The sequence below is a fragment of the Synchiropus splendidus genome, chromosome 11, assembly GCF_027744825.2.
Source record: "Synchiropus splendidus isolate RoL2022-P1 chromosome 11, RoL_Sspl_1.0, whole genome shotgun sequence".
NCBI lineage: Eukaryota > Metazoa > Chordata > Actinopteri > Syngnathiformes > Callionymidae > Synchiropus > Synchiropus splendidus.
The window spans coordinates 11758056-11776148 of record NC_071344.1 but is presented as its reverse complement, the minus strand read 5'-3'; the positions used below and the strand labels follow the sequence as shown (position 1 = coordinate 11776148).

Here is an 18093-nt window from a genome sequence, read left to right as displayed (position 1 = left end):
GATACCCAACCCACATCATTGTTTCGTTAATAACATTGATTCTGCGGGACTCTAGATAATACACTTACATCAATGACTCATGACTCTCATATGACACATATTGCAGGAACTATCTGACCTCACAACTCATACTGATGCCGTGGCCCACATGATAACATGTTCATGAGCAAGAACTTTGTGTTCAGATCAAACTGCAACGCTCATTCTCCTGCCGGAGTGGAAACACTTCAACTACATGTCCAATCCGACTGCAAGATTAAATCCAGTGATCTTCTTCACAACATCTATTGCTTTACATCCCGACTGTTTGACACTGATGCACTGATGCTCTTCTCCGGTTGGAGAGTAAGAGTCTCGTGCCTCCTCATGCGATTCAGTACAATGAGTATTCCTTTAACTACACCAAAGTTATATATATATATATATATATATATATATTTTTTTTTTTTTTTCCACATAAACACATCATAATCCATGAGGAAAAAAACTAATATATATATTAATAATATATAATATATACCAAAATTATTTATATATTTATATATATATATATTTTTTTATTATTTTTTTTCTTGGAGAATTAAACCTAGTCATTGGAGCAGTGTCCCATGTAGCTGGAACATTGAAAAGTAGTTGAGAAAGGCTTCCACGTGAGACTTGATTTGATCCTCCTCCATCAGAGGACAGCCCTTCAGCAGTCACTCCGACTGTGTTTGTAGTGCTCCCACAGTAGTGGTCGATAATAATGATGACGATAATAGGATTCTGGCTAGTATCACATCACAGCTGATGGCAGAAAATGTGATTATCATTTTCCATTGCTTTCAATGGGAACTGATTATACACCCAGTGCGCCAATGCAATAAAGAGTTTTAATATACATACTGATGTATAAATAAGTTTTACAGTCATAAGTCTTCATGAATCCAATAAGAAGCTAAAATATAAACAAAATGCGCTTCAATGAAATAGCTGGAAAATCATTGTATTCATATGATGGTAATGTTTTAGTCATTCACTAGCTATTGGGATCCTTTGAGTCATGACACTGATAGCTGCATTTCACGTCCGAGTCTAATATCCACATCTGGGTTATTGCGTAGCAAGAATCCTCACTTGTGTTGAAGGTTACTGCTCAAGAGACAACTCAACAAGAATCAATGGCAGTCACATGTTGAAACATTACGCTTTCATTTGAAGCCTCACGCAGCGTATCCTGACGCTGTGGCTGTGTCTAACTGAGGTTGGGGTTAGGTAAGCCATGGGATGGTCCTGCTTTCATCCTACATGAAACAATGTGTCAGTTTCTATTTAAAGATCCTCAAACAGCGGTGGCTAATATATATGTAATATATACAGGCTTATAAATAGCAACTGTCATCGGGGGCAGTCAGTGATGAGAGCTTCTACGCTTTTCTATGCATCAACAGAACGCTGCCTGTGTTGTCGGTATAGGACGCAAAAGTCCACTTACACAACATCACGACATCACACCATGCTGGTCACATGACACCAGCTCCAGTGTGTGAATCATCGATGCAACAATACACTGGAATACTGTCCCATATAATATAAGTAACAAATGGGGAGGATTTCAGAGACAAACCTAATAAATCAATCATGAAAATAAATAACTGAGAATGTGTTAATTTATTACACCAATAACAACTGCTTCTGTTCTGAAGGTTTGGAAAATATTTCTGGAGTTCTGCAAATTCACATTTGCTTTTCAGTAGTGGTGGTTCGATGCAGCTTCATGAAACAGTGTCCTACTATTCAGACTCATTGGTTATGAACAAATATTCCAATGAAACCTCAAATTATTTTTTCAAACCATTACACCATCTACTTTTTGACATTTTCAACTGAAAAAATGTTTCATTGGCTGTTGTCTAAAGGAAAGTACCTTGACTGATCACAGGTTACAATACTTTGTCACGCATTGCAAAACGTTAACATGTTCAAGACTAAGAAGATCAATATCCTGGATCTCTCACGAGGAGGACATGACATGAAAGAAGAGGTTGTCTGATCACCATGGTTGTCGTGCTGACTCCATTTTTATTTTTTGTTCACTGAGAGTATCAGAACCAGAAGAAAAGGATTTCCGCTCCCTGAAACCTTGATCTGATTCACCTCAGTTGTGTTGCCATGAAATGAAATGAGCAAACTGTACATTCATACAGGTGCTGACCATGAAATGTTTCGACCCGCTGAAAATATGAAGTGATGTTGGCCCGGTACCTTCTATGTTGTTCTTAATCATAGACGAGCCACAGGACATTTAAGTCAGCCTCTCTTTTTGTTTTGAAGAATGGCGACGAGCCGGAATAGCATTGCGGATTATTGAAGACTGGCTGCCTAAATTGTTTGTCGGGCCTTGGCGTATTTTTTTTTTTTTTTTTTTTGGCTGTGCTCTGTAAATCATTCCGCTTGTGCTCTCTCAGCATGATATCTGCACTGCCACAGTCTGCGGCAGGAAACTGCTGGACTGAACATCTGCAACGCTTCGTTCACGCTGAGAAGGAGAATGACGCGGACAATCACATGTGAAGGATTTCTGCCCCAGACTAGATTGAGGAACGGAGATATTTAAATGAACTTGTTAATAGCAAATCATGCTGTTTTCATTCAGGCTTTAAAATCAATTGCGGACATTATGGCCTTAAATATACATTCCATTCTGCGTGCGACTGAAGAACTAAGCTGCATCCTGTTAAATATTTAACTCCTGATGTTTTTGACTAGAAAGCAAGAGGTATGGCGTAAACAAAGCCCATCAGTTGTCTCAGTTTCAGTTACAGTTCAGTGATGGACAGAATTCCAAACCGAGCTGTTTGAAAAATGGTGTTTACCCAGTGACACGTTCTAAAAGAAACGCAACTGCTGCCTGAATCTATCAGCCATGTATTTTTCTTTTGGATCCTGAGTGGAGGAAACCAGCTTCCACCTCATTTACATGCCGTTCAGGCTGGACGATTCAAGTCCTGTCAGGCAAACTCCTTTCCTCTGAGGTGCCTTTGAGAGCTCGGGAGAGAACGATGCATGTGAGGAGTTCTGAAGAAGGGTGAACTTCACACTCGCCTAATCTCTACTCGCTATCTGTCGTTCAGCGGAAGCCCAGCAAGCAGGACCTGGCACTAATTCAATCACAGTCTCTTGATTGGCAGGGGAGTACGCCGCGGCCCGGGGGAGGCAGAAAAAAGTCCCTTTTGTCCTCAAAGAAAGACGGCACGATAGAGAGTCTTTTCTGGAGACTCAGGCAGTCCAGTAAATGTCGAAGTCAGAATCTGATCAAATGAAGCTCAGGGAAAAGGAAGAGGTTGACTTAAATGCAGGGTATACCTCGGATTTCAAAACAAGCGCTGACTCTGGTCTTCAAAGTTACTTCCAACAAATGATCTGTCAAAAAAGATTTTCATGTCCTGTCTTCGTGAGTCTGTTCAACAATCACTGTGTTTTGTGGAAAAAACGTTGCCTGGACTTTTTGTTGTTTGCCGTCTAGTTTGACAAGCACATATGTGGCTGTGTCTCTCATACGGCATGCACAGCCTACTGAACAGAAAGCAGTAGCGTAAAATATTTGGCACTTTTACTCTAGCTTAAATAGCGACCAGATGAAAACGCACCTCTCTGTGTAGCACTACCTGATATACAAGCTATTTCTGAGATTACTGAAACACCAGAATTTCAAGAAAACCTTCTTTACCAGATATTTAGCAAAGAAGGCAGAGTAAAAACAATATTTTAATCATATTTTCTTGAAAGCCTCAGCTTTACAGTGTCTTGTGTTGGGGTGTTTTCCCCACAAAGAGCAATAAAACAGCTTATTTAGTTGCAGCGAACTGTTTCCACCTATTACGCCATTTCCTGTACCTTCAGTTCGGCAGAGATTCCAAACCTCCCCGCTCATAGGTCCCGTACAGAATCCACCTCTCCATGCCAACTCAGTCCTGGGCCAAAACCTGTTGCATTTGTGTAAAAAAATTGCAGGTTACTGTCTTTGTAACTGTCTTTGATAGAATGCATAGTATTAAAGCCCACTGTGCTCTCCAATCTGGGGTGACGCGACATAACGGCAGGAGCACATACTTGCCAGCTTTGTTGAATATCTCCATGAACTTTTCTTTGTACTGTGTAATTTGGTATTAATTCCTCTGTCTGCATCTCACACTCTATTACTGGTTTACCTGCAGATAGTTATTTATTTATTCTATCTTTAGCTGGTTGCCCTGCTGTTTCTTGTAATCCTGCCTCTTGTTTAGTTTTCCACTGTTGAGTGCCAGAAACTGTGCTTTCTCCCTGTTTTGGATCTCTGTAAACTCTTTAGGACTTTGAATTGTTTTTTTTTTTTTTTGCCTTTTTTTCCACCACTAGCGGGAGCTGAGTCACAAGACGAAGCTCTCGATTTACAGATCGATCTACGTTCCAACCCTCACCTATGGTCACGAGCTTTGGGTAATGACCGAAAGGATGAGATCGCGGATACAAGCGGCTGAGATGAGTTTCCTCCGCAGGGTGGCTGGGCGCACCCTTAGAGATATGGTGAGGAGTTCAGTCATCTGGGAGGAGCTCGGGGTGGAGCCGCTGCTCCTCCACATCAAGAGGAACCAGCTGAGGTGGCTCGGGCATCTGATCCGGATGCCCCCTGGACGCCTCCCTGGGGAGGTGTTCCGGGCATGTCCTACCGGGAGGAGACCCCGGGGAAGACCCAGGACTCGCTGGAGAGATGATGTCTCCGGTCTGGCCTGGGAACGCCTCGGGATCCCCCAGGAAGAGCTGGAGGAGGTTTGTGCGGATCGGGAAGTTTGGGCTTCCTTGCTCCGAATGCTGCCCCCGCGACCCCACCCCGGATAAGCGGCAGACGAAGGTGAAGGTGAGGCCTTTTCTTCCTCTCTTGTCATTTCCCCTGCATCTTAATGCCAGACCACCCTCACCAACACCACTGTCCGTCCGCTGAATATATTGCATGGCATTTTTTCACTTGTCTTTGTTTTCCTTCTTTATTCTCTGCATTCAATAGTAACCTGAAATTGCTCATTTCATCCAGCTCCAAACTACGTGAGACAGCAAACCAAATGGCAAAAAAAAAACAACAAAACAAAACAAAAAAGATTCATGCGGGGCAACAAAATATTAAATGACTTCAAATAAGTTGGAGTGAAAGAACTTCCTTGGTTATTAAATTTGAATGATGGTCATCTGGGGAGGGACAACATTTTGAATGGAATAATTTCACACGTATGAATAATTAAAATGAGACTTTTTTCCTTCCTTCCTCTAATCCCACACTATCTACATTATATATCAGAGAGGATGTCACTCAGTAGCTCTGTCTTCATAATTTTCCAGAGTAATTCATCATGCTGGTGATGAAGTAGTGCCAACGCCACTGTATTTATACCTCGATAGAGGATGGATTGGCACTTCATTAACTATGAGCTTATTTCACTATTCTCATTGGACAAACTCTCAAAATTTCACTCCTTATTTCCAAGAAATGCTTGATGCTTGAGTATCACGAACATGTCTGTCCTAGTGGAAATGAACTGCGATTGGTTCTTCCCCTGATTCCGCATTACAGGGCTTTGTAACAGAGTCAGTACTGCGAGTGTCTACCTCATATGGCGGGCATCTTCTGCGTAATGATCCCCCCACAGCGGTTTCTACACTCTGGTAAGAGGAGAAATTGATTGGAAAACTTTGAAGTACAAGGACAAGCTCTGGAACTTGGCCTAAATATGCAGCGTGACATGATCATATATTGAGTGCAACGTTGGTTCTACTGAACTGCAACGGTCAATAAATGTGAAACTTGCAGAGCGAGGACCGGAAACATGCTTCAATGACATCACAACAGTCAGTTCCTGTAGACGCATCTCTTCAAAGAAGCGATGGTGCCTGGATGTGAATTGTGCCAGTGAGCATGTAAATGATGTGCCATGAGACATGGGTGAAGCAACTTAACCCTTTAGGTGTCAGAGTTTTTTCAATGAAACATACATTCAACTTTGATACCACTCCTTCCAAAGCTCAAAATGGTTAGCGGTAGAAGCCACAGTGAACTGCATACATTTATATATGACATAATGTTTGACTTTGTGGAGGGGCTTTTTCACTGTTTTGGCTGGTTTGGGCTGTGATGGAGAGGAACTTCCATTTGCCCTTCCTATGGAGTGTGCTACGAAGGCTCCATGGACCGAGCTGGTCTTTCAAGGCAGCAGCTGCAGGACTTAACGCCAGAGTCCTCCACTTCAGACATGACCTAGATTGAATGTTTTGCAGAAAACCACTCATGCTCAAACAAGGAGTTTTTGAAAGACTTGTTCTGGATGAAGATTCTTATGTCCATCAAAATCCTTGAATCATTTTCTCTGGATAAGAATACTATGTTTTTGCCATTTCCTAATATATCAATAAACTCCATTGGGGTGAAAAAAATAAAGAAAAAAGAAAACTCTGAGCTTCACAGTACCCACAACAAGAATGACAAAAAAGTTTCAACATTCAACTTTCCTGTTCAAACAGAGTCTTGTCTTTGATGACTTGTATTTTTGATCAGACAAAACTGAGTCGCAGGCACCACATTTTAACATTGTAAGGTACAGGCCCTCTAAATATTGATCAACACATTTTCGGGACTCAGATGGTTTGCGATCTTGGTTGGAAATGATGTGAGCATCAGAGAGCAGAGCATGCCATGTAGAGGCCTCTAAGAATAAGGACACTGTTTCATCGAACCTCAAAGATCGTATTTGATATTGTTATTACCAACTTGAATGGCTGCGAGACTGCAGAGGTTCAGCCAGTCAAATGAGTCGGCTATACTTCAACAGTAAATAAAGAAATAAAAAACTACCATGAACACATTATTATTGTATTGTGCTAAATCTGCAATACATTTTTTACTTCATTGTTGAAACCCCCAATAAACACTGGAACTACATACATACTTGAATGCAAAAAACATGCTTCTTTTTTTTATTTTTACAAAAAAATTCAGGCAGCAGCTGTGAGAGAACTGGCAACCTTGTTCCACAGAGCACACACACGCAATGCCTTTCTCAGTATGAAACTTAACAGATATATCCATATCTCGAGTCAAGCAGGCAGCGAAACAGAGACGGTGGATGGCAACAACTGTGTTAAAGATCATCTCCATTATCGCAGCTTGTTTGGCACCAATGATCCAAATTTCACCAGAACTGTATCCCTCCTCGGAGGGGCATGTGATGAACGATCATATCACCACCAGACGAAACTGGAACCCTGATGGCTTGTGCATCACGTTGAGAAAAATTCATCTCTGGAAGACAAAAATCTTTCCTGGGTGCAGGATGTTCTGTTCCTCTTGACAATGCCATTGAAAACATCCGAAACACTGAGCTTTTCTCACTGCCGTTTGCTGCAGGCACACAGCCACCAATTAGAGCAAACCTAGCACAAATTTGCTGCTATTTTGTCCAAAAGCTGGAGACAAATGATCAGTTCAACACGGCTTTATGAGCTTTGATGTTTGGGCTGAGAGCTGTGATTTGCTAAATGTGATTGAAAACGTGACAAAGTAGCTGGATTAGAAATTAACAAAATGGACAGATATTAATCTGAATGTAGCCGTTCTGTATAAAACAAAATTGAAGAAAAATGAATGATGAAAATATGTGAAACCGCAGCAGCAACCATTATGTCACCATGCGCTCGAGTTCATAAGACGTGTGTTCATGTCAAAATTTATTGTAGACTATGATGCATCTCCATCTATCTTCAAAGAGTCACTGATAGCCCCAGAGAATTTTATTTCTTCTAAGCAAGACTAAAACTGTCAACTGAAAACTGAAAAGCCTCCTCTGTTGTTGCTGTTAAAAGGAAATAAAATCTAGTAAATTGAATTATATGTCTGAAAATTCCACTGTTTACCCAGTCTTTTCACACCATGGTCAAGGTGGCACTTGCGCCAGTGCCTTTGTATGGCTGTGATTTACAAAGGAGAAGTCACTGTTTATTGTATAAATATGTGTGAGCAGGCAACACTGAATATAAATGTTTGAAATCTACATAATAATCCTGACAAAACAGCGGCATAAACAAAATCACACCATGAAAATGTGATTGGAAAGTTAACCTTGACTGTATTTATAGGATTTATCCTGTTTATATAATAAATCAATGTTCTATTTCAAGGTCAATGAAACAGTGTTCTAATTTTCAGAGGTCACTAGATGGCGCTCTTAAATTAGAAATGATGGGAGGTTTCATTGAGTTACTTGTTCAAGTCCAAAGATTTCACAGCAGACAGCGCCATCTGCTGGGCTCTGGAAATCAGGACACTGTTTCACGAAACCTCATAAACACTTCAATATTGTGTCATGAAACCTCATCTTCACATCACTACCAACAAGTGCTGCTTTGAAAGCCCACCGATGACGACAGTGCAGTTTTGCATTTGAAGTAATTACAAACTAGGCCAGTAAGTACGCCAGGAAGTGACACTGGTTCTGCGCATAGTGACAGTGCGTCGGTCCACAATGAGTCCACAGACAGCTCATACCAAAGACGATGCTTTAATGTGTAGCTGGAATGTAAGAAAAAAGAAATGGTTGCCTTCATCGCTAACCATTTTCAAGCCACGTCCTCTGAAAACTGTAATTTCAAAGTGGAATATTTCACTGAAGAGAAACCCCAAAGAGTCTAGTCACTTAAACAGCAGCAACAAAACATCGCCAGATGTTTATATGTTTAGATAGTTGCCAGCAATTGGTGAATAAACCTTGTCAAACATGAGCATTCAGTACTGTTGAAAAATCAAATGGTGCATGATAGTTACTTTGATCAATGAATTCACTCATGCTTTTGTTTATTTGCCATGAATCAAACCGTTGAATGCTCATTTGGTGAACAGATTTGTATTATTTCAGTTTGAGGTTTGCGCGCGTGAAAATGCACAGTGAGATCAGATTATAATTCTTTGCACCGGTTGCACTGTGGCATGTCCAACTGTTCTGTGCTTCACCTCCTTCATGGGAATAAGCTACAACAAGATAATTTCAAGATCTCAGTGCCGATGCATTTAACTGTAAAACTGCCTCAGCAACATCTTTAAAGATCTTCCCTCTGAGCGGGATTTCCTCTGTGACAAGGGAGGTTAGCGTTACTTGCTTGGCTTTATCATCTCTGGCAAAAAGAGCATGTCTTGATCAGCAAACTCTGCAGCCCGACTTCATCGCCGATCTCAGCCCGGTGCCTCCCACTTAAATGACAAGTGAATCTGTACCATACAGAGTCACCAGATGGTTCCTGAACACAGAGCTGCGGGAAGTCTACCCACAGGGACCCATAAAATCGACTTCACGTGTTCACGAATCACGAAAGAAGAATCCCAATGTTACCACAGAGTATAAGACTGGAAAGGGCATTCGCTTCCACATAGTCAACATTAAGATGTCTTTTCTTATTGAACAATTTTATAGCCATCGATGGTTGTTTCATAGATAATCAGAGGAAAACATATTTCGTTCAGAAATAAACCTGACATATTGTTTATATCCAAGCATGAAATCTGTCCATGCCCACAAAAAAGAGATATGATTAGGAAAGTCACTGTGTCGCTGAGCCTTACGTTGAGGAACAATTCCATGGGCTGGTGGTTCACAAAAAAGATGAAATCCAATCATCATCCATTTAGGAGGAAATTGGCATTAAACACATGGAAGAACGGAAGCAAAAACTGCAGTTTGTTTCTGTTTGTAAGGTAAAACTCTTTGGGCAGCACCATTGTGACTGAAGTGGAAAAAAAACCCTATATATATATATATATATATATATATATATATATATATATATATATATATATACACAACAGCAACAAAATATTGTTTATTTTCAGTTTGACAATGGCACAATAAATCATGATGGTGGCTATATTCAAGTTTTTATATGACCTTATTTAAACTAAAGCTCTTTTAATGTCTTGAAAATATTTGTGTAAGAATTTCAATTTCATAAACATTTCCAGTACATTCAGAGTAGTGAAAACTCTGGCTATTGTGTAGTGAAAAACATCCCCTAACAAAAGCAAACAGATGCTTTTGTTTGCTTTTGTTCAGGGATTCCTCCATGTTTGTTGTTGTTGTTATCATCCGAGCTGCCACGTGTCTTGTGCATCAGTGTGTCATCAGTGGACCATGAACTCCTGCACTTACAAAGGTTCCCTGTTGTCTGGAGAGCAAGCTGTTCAATTATATATATTTCTCATTGACTGGAATTATTTTCCCAACTCTCCAACTCTTGTTGAAATGATGCCACGGACAAACTCAACTTGGACAGAAGTCATCAACAGAAGGAAGATTCAAGTCCGGGATTCATGTGCAGGGCATCAGCCATGCTGAATAATGCATCGCGTTTTCCAGTTCAAGAAATGCAAATCACTTTCAGTTGATGAAATCCATTCAAGTTGATGGGACCTTCCCGAGGCATGCCAATGAAATATTAGCGATTCCTCAAATGCAACTGACGTAGTGAGAAGCGGAAGAGAGAGAGATGCAGGTGGAGGGAAAGAGCGAGATGGATTCATGAAAGACTCAGGCTCTTAGGGACTTGGTCTGATGCTGTTATTAAACTAGGTATGAAAGATGTGGGACTCATCTTAATGCGCAGCCTTGTTTGTCTAGCAACATTTTATAAGGCAAAACTTTTTTTTTTTCATAGGTTATAATGAAGATGTTGCTTTTTCAGTGTTTCTAACTTTGCTGCAGTTAAATAGAGAAAATTTGTGATACTGCTGACTTGGAAATTCCAAGGATGAGCGTCGATGATATCACTCGTGATGGCTAGATGAGGTATCGTGAAACAGCATTGCAGCGTTGATGGAACAATGGTTGAGAAATGAGGTGAGGTACAAGGACAAGAGGACTTGAGTCGAAATAGTCGAACTGCTGGTTTGAAGATTCTGCATCTTTAGGTCAGACATGTCCGGCACACAAACTCTCGCCAGGACCCTCTTGTTCAGTCATCAAATATTAAAAACTTGTGGTCTACTAGCAGTCATAATAACAAAACACTCCACATGCAAAATGTCAATTTTCGAAACACATCAAACGTCGTTCAAAAGTTGTGCTACTGATGGTGATGTAAATTGCAATCCTAACTGGTTAGAACAAAACCAATGACCAGCCATCCGTTTTCACTGCATCTGCAAAATTATATTTGTATTTTGAAGATGTCTTGGACCTGTTCAAAAAAAAATTAAGTTTGTCGTGACAAAAACAGTTTTCATGTCTTCATGTGTTTTAGTTCAAAGTGCAGCAGAGGCCCCTGTGTTTTTTATGCCTCATCCTTTGTCGCCCTTTTGCTTATGCTGTAGAGTAGAGTCATGAGACATTTTCGAATGACTCGATGAAAAGCTAAGCCTAAACAAAACAGTGAACTTAGCAACACTAGGAGCCTGCTCCCCATAAACAGGGAAACTACTCAATACTTGGCAGCTCACAAACCTCATGCAGATCAATTTTCTTTTCTTTTTTTTTTAATAATAGACACCTACCTCCCTAGTTTAAGTCACTGGCTCTGCTTAGGTGTCACACCAAATATCAATCAAAGTCCAACTTCTTTCTCCTGTTCCTCTTGTGAGAAAGTTATGTGGCCTCTTTATTGATCACAGGCCATTACCCATCTCACGCTACTTGTCTGCCTTGTGCAAGCGGTGCAAAGCTTCACTTATTTAAATCGATAACTTTTATAACAGGTAGTAAGATTCAAGTTGTATTTCTGTCAATATGTGTTGAAAATGTTCCAGAGTAGTGCATATAAAAATCGATGGCTTTAAACTTTTATCTCACGCGAGCTCACTCCCATTACTCCCACGCTGCTGACCTGCGTACGTCTTCTCGGCTTTATCATGAAAATGGTAAATTGAGTTACAGCTTTCAGACAACAATTTCGCACCTACTGGGAAACGGGAGCCTCAGACTCCACTTTAAATAAAGACGTGACAATTCTTCCTCTTATCCTCCTCTCCAAGACTCTTAACCTTCTTGAGAAGAGGTTCAAACGTCTGGATCGATAGCAATTTAGGGCAACACTTGTGCCACTTCCTCCTTCGTCTCAAGCCCACCCCCCACTGCATCTAGGGAGGGGTGCTTTGCGACTGCTGTATGATAGGATAACAAAGATGTCCCTGGACAAACGGCATTTTCCCTTCATACAACCCAGACTGAGCGTCTTCCAACTGAAACGTTTTTTTTTTTTTAGTTCTTCTACTGTTCTTCTACACACACACACACACACATATATATATATATATATATATATATATATATATATATATATATATATATATATATATATATATATATATATATATATATATATATATATATATATATATATATATATATATATATATATATATATATAGTGTAGGTTGTAGGTGTAGGTTCAGCAACATGAGGTGCTCAAAGAATGAGGTCAGCTGACTACCAGAATATACAGTACTGAATGACCAGGTTATTCCATCAATGGATTTTTTCTTCCCTGAATATTCCAAGATGACAATGCCAGGATTCATCGGAATCCAATTGTGACAGACTGGTTCAGGGAGCATGCGACATCATTCTCACACATGGATTGGCCACCTCAGAGTCCAGACCTTAACCCCATTGAGAATCTTTGGGATGTGCTGGAGAAGGGGTTGCGCAGCGGTCAGACTCTCCCATCATCATTGCAAGATCTTGGAGAAAAAGTAATACAACGCTGGATGGAAATAAATCTCGTGACGTTGCAGAAGCTTATCGAAACAATGCCACAGCGAATGTGTGCCGCAACCAAAGCTAAAGGTGGTCCAACGAAATATTAGAGTGTATGAGTGTATGTATTTTTATTTTTGGTGGCTACTTATTTTTTTGGGCCAGACTGTGTATATATATATATATATATATATATATATATATATATATATATATATATATATATATATATATATATATATATATATATATATATATACAAAAATATATATATATTTTTTTTTTTTGTTAATCCCTCTACATTAATTCCAGTCAACACACATTTTGACTTTTATATATATATATATATATATATATATATATATATATATATATATATATATATATATATATATATATATATATAGATATATATATATATATATATATATATATATATATATATATATATATATAAATCTTGTTGTATTGCTAAATGGGTTCCTTACAGTCGTCATGCCCTGCACTTGTGATGCAATAGCTCTGTTTTGTTGCTGTACATGCAGTATGAATGTGTTTCCTCACGATGCAGCTTTTATTTCATCTTACTTTGGAGAAGTGGACCAGCAAGCCTGTGGTCATTTCTGCACTGGACTGTGTGGTGTGCGTTCTCTTATTGTGGCTTCAGCTTCTGAAGACAAGCCTTCTGAGAGCTCATTAGAAGATTCTGTCCCTCTGAAATAAAAGAGGAAAACAAGGGCACTTTCCTCATGTATTTTTAGCTGCGGTGTCTGGCCACTTCCATGATTTATTTATTTATTAATTTATTTTTTTACCATTTCAGCTGATCAATGGTCTGCCTTAGTTTTGAATGTATAATTCCACTCAGTGAAATGAGTGTAGCCAACTGGTGGTGTTGTTTTAGTCTTGTCTTTTCATCAAGCGATAGTAGTCTCAGCTCTGACCCAAATAAAACTGACAAAAGACAGTTATAAAATTAGACAGATAATAAAAATTGCAAGACAAATGGTGTTTTTTCTCATGAATAAATAAAAAATATATAATTAATCCATTTCAACATTTGCAGTTTCCACAAAAATACATCCATTTCCATTACTGTATTTGTGTTGTAAAGAATGTCATCTCAGTTTTTGTACTGCAAACTACATTCAGGCTGGTTTACCATGCTTTTCTGGCATGATCTGGTCATAATTTCCAGTGAGGAAAACAACACAAACACAATGCACATGGGAAGATACAGGAAATATATTGAAAAATGTCATTGGAAATCAAGTTTCTCCAGGCTTGTAAGACGACTTGTAAGTGATGACAAAAAATCAACGTTGAACATATTGTCTCAGCTGTATGAATAAATAAATAAACTGTGTTTTTCTGTCAACATTACTATGTGGCATGTGGTTTTAATCCCTTTATCTCTGTGTCATCACTTGGACACACAACTCTGTTCTTAACTGAATTGGAATGAGCAGAAATCATCCCAGAATTTGGAAGATATGCCTTGTTTGTTATGCTCAATGGTTATAGAGCTCAGTACAGCTTCAGTACAGCATCAACATGGTTGGATAGCTGGATGGCTAAACTGTGGTTGTAATGAATAAAAAAAGGATCAACAAACACTCTTGTGTTTCTCGCGTTTGTGTTGACATTTGTGTGGATGTTTTCTCCCACGCTCGAACTGAAACATTCAGCAGCTGAAGGGATCCAACTCTCAATTGTTATTTTATTTATTAATCTTTCTTTTTTTTTGGTTCATTCTTTTTGAAAATACACTTTTTTTTTGAGAAAACACATCTGCCCTCACTTGTTTTGGTCTGTGGTAAATCAGATTCAAACTGCTGTCCCATCCGTGAGTGCAAATATTACACTTAGTATTTTCAGTATTCTCATTGCTTGTCTCAGCTGTGCTTGAGTATAGCTTTTGCTGTCCTCCAGTGCTCAAATACTACAACTGGTTTTAGTAAGGTAAGGGAGGGACCCGACAACTAACTGTCAACAAGTGTGGGCATCTGATGGAAAGAAAACATGATGTATCAAACCTACAATTTTCCTGGTAAATATAGGATTCTGCAGCCACTATTGTTCACATGGGCTCCTGTGGTGTGTGGTAGATGGAGGGAATGGAAAATCACCCAGCTTGTTCGCACCAATATCCTTTGTGGAGGACACCCGCATTTCTGACCACATGGGTAGCACATGACACATGACAACACCTTGTTGTAGTTTGGCCAAATGAGTATGGTTAGTGTTTCATATTGGTGACTTTCAATGGCTCATTTATTTATCTTTTTTATTTTGCAGCATTAACTTAAATGTGTTCAGGTCTCAGCAGCTTATTTTATATAGTAATAAAAAACAAAGGAAGTCACGATTGTGTGGGTTTATGTCTGAAGTATAGAGATATAGTCTAAACTGCATTAGAGAAGAACTTGTGGGGAAAGAAAAAGGAAATTAAATATTGAAGACTCTCTGGGGCAGTGGCACGCAATAGACCCGTTAACCTGACCCGAGACTTTGCCAGTCGCCAAATGCAGCAGCACTGTACTAAAATATTAACCGGCTGGAATCTGTGACAGTCAGCGGTGCAGAGAGGCCGCATCAGAGCTCCGCCAATGATCTACAGTATGCGTGGTGGAAATGTAGACGTCTCATCCTGAGTGGAGTTCGGCATAAGATCTCATGAGACTGAACTTATCTTGTTCTTAACGTATATGACAATAGAAACATTTGCAGGAAAATAAATGAAATATATGGCAGTGTTCCCAAGGTTCCATTTTGCGTATACTGTATATTTGCGCTGGGCTGAGCCATGAAGTGCTGGTGGTCTCATGGTCCACATTCAAAACACAACCAGTTCAATGTGTTCATGCGAGCACTAGTTTGAAGAGAGGCACTTCCAAAATGAAATAGTGATGTTACGACATGAATCCAAATCAAACCATCCTACAGCTAGATAGAATTTATGACCTTGGTCCTGTGTGTTGGGGGAAAAAATGTCATAATGTTTGGCCTGTTTATAAAAATCCACTTCATAAGTAAAATAAACTGAGCAACTCCTCCCATAGTCCTCCTATGAAATATTAGAAGGACTGGAATTATAACACTTCAGTGGAGAAAAGAAAAGGAAAAAACAAGGGAAAACCCCTCTGGTGAAATGCAGCATATTGGAATTATTACAAACTAAATGAAAAGCAATGATGGTCAGTAAGAATATTCCAGCAGCTGAGTTCATACTGTAGTTATTCAAGATTAATGAAGCAGCCCATCTCCATCGTTTTAACCCTCTTCATGCTTCACAGGCAGCTGGGGCTTTAGGCTAAACCGACGATTCATTTGTTGTTCTCATCTGATCACTGCGGTGCTTTCAATTTCACAGTAAATAAGGACATTTTATGAACATCACTTCCCTTTCAGCCATCTGTCTCCTCTTCATTTCGCCTGGCAGTCCATACCTCCTCATATGTGCGCTCATGCAGTCAACAGCATTTATTGGTGCAACTTCAAGACAGCGTACTGCATGGTGTCATTTGTGTTATAATACACTTTTACGTTTTTTTTTTTTTTTTTTGAGACTCTAGATGATTTAATGGAGGGGAAAATGTCAAGACAAGGAACAACAGTGACGTCCTGTGTCACGCTCTCTCTCTCTCGCACGCTCTCTCTTTTATGTTACCTGAGCAGTCCTGACAGGATGAAACCAGACTGGACTCAACAACAAGGCCTCCTGTTAGGGGACTGCACTTTGACTCATGCACGGCAGCTTTAACAAGCCGTCTGCATCATCCTCCTTCAAAGAGAGGCAGGATCTTCGCTCCTTTTCTCATCCATGCTCACTTAAAAGTCACTCACATCTTTAAACTGCACAACGGCATCACAGAGATATGTGACAAACAGCAATTCTGCCGACTAGTCATGTTTTTCCCATTCCCTCCTCCCCGCTTGCTATTCTTGTCTCAACTTTGATCATTGATTTGACTGAACATAACTGGTGAAAAAACAAAAAATGCCAGATATGTCTAACCTCATTATATCAGTGTTTTGATCAAATACCGCCTCATCAAAGTAAACACCTGAAACACAAAAGCCAAGTTTCCTTCTCACGTAATTTGTATTTTGCAGCGACCTCCATGCTTGAGATGGATGGATGCAGACTGCTTGTCTACTGACCTCCTGGTTAGTACACTATGTGCTGCTTTAGTATGATCCCATAAAGTGTGGGCTAATTCTGGTTTACAGTAATGAACTTGAACAACAGATTGAACAGAGTGACAATAATGAGTTCATAGTTTAGAGCATGGTGAGTTTGGAGGGTAATGTTGAGGTACTCGAGGCTAGTCCCAGTCTCAAAACCAGTTTGAGGCCACATCAAGTTTTTGCCTCGGAATCCAGTGCATTTATTCACTTGGGTTTTTATGTGCTTTTCTTTTTATTTTCTTTCTTTTTTTCGTTTACTCTACATCTACCAAGACGGGAGCTGCTGTGACATTTATTACATTTTTTGTTGAGGTGGTGTTTGCTACATCACTTGTGGAGTCAGTCTCCCATATGGTCTAGCGGTTAGGATTCCTGGTTTTCACCCAGGCGGCCCGGGTTCGACTCCCGGTATGGGAACTGACCTTAATATATTATTCTTTGATTTCCTATCGAAAATTTCTATAGAATCACCATCGGCTGGAAACAAATTCCTTGTATGTTAAACATACTTGGAAATAAAGCTGATCCTGATTCCTGGAGAAATTCAAGCCCATGACGGCCACTGAACACTAAAAAACGGATAAGAATTGAAAAACTATTTCAATGCAACGTCACATCATCGTGGAAGTGGGACACTGTTGAACGATACCTTATCCACCCATCACTAAATGAAACAATTTAACAGCGACAAATGTGCTTCCTGTGACTGAAATATGACAAGTAGTTCAATAAAAAGTTCTAAATTCTTATTCGTATTCTTATTCTTATTCTTATTCTTATTCTTATTCTTAGAAGCGAGAAGGTTCCCGAGGTACGCGGGTAAAAAAATGAACAGAAAAGCTGCTCCCGATTACGTTAAGTATTCACTTCATTATGCAGTGTTCCTGGAGTACTGTCATGTTGCATTTGGCACAACCACCAGTAGCTGTCTTCTCATCCCTATTGTGTGTGGATGGTGTGAGCAAGGAGATGTCCAGGAAGCCTCAGTTGACTCCTTGGATTTGGAGGACCAGTTCAGCGGACTAATGGATGTTTCACCTTGCCCTTCTGTCTTTTTACCGGACCACTTTTAAATTCAAGCACACATGGCCAAAATGTTAAGCAACGCTGAAACAATTTATACAATTTTAACAATTAAAACATGTCTTTCATTCACCCTAGT

The 18093-nt window shown here is 39.7% G+C and overlaps 1 protein-coding gene and 1 non-coding gene across 3 annotated transcripts in view; one reads left to right on the top strand and one right to left on the bottom strand.

Annotated features, from left to right (window-relative positions):
* The window catches only part of lingo2 (leucine rich repeat and Ig domain containing 2), a 212066-nt gene that overhangs the window by 56718 nt on the left and 137255 nt on the right, over positions 1-18093 (bottom strand). The window lies entirely within an intron of this gene.
* Positions 17277-17348, top strand: trnae-uuc (transfer RNA glutamic acid (anticodon UUC)). Its single transcript has one exon. It is a non-coding gene; the product is annotated as a tRNA-Glu (tRNA).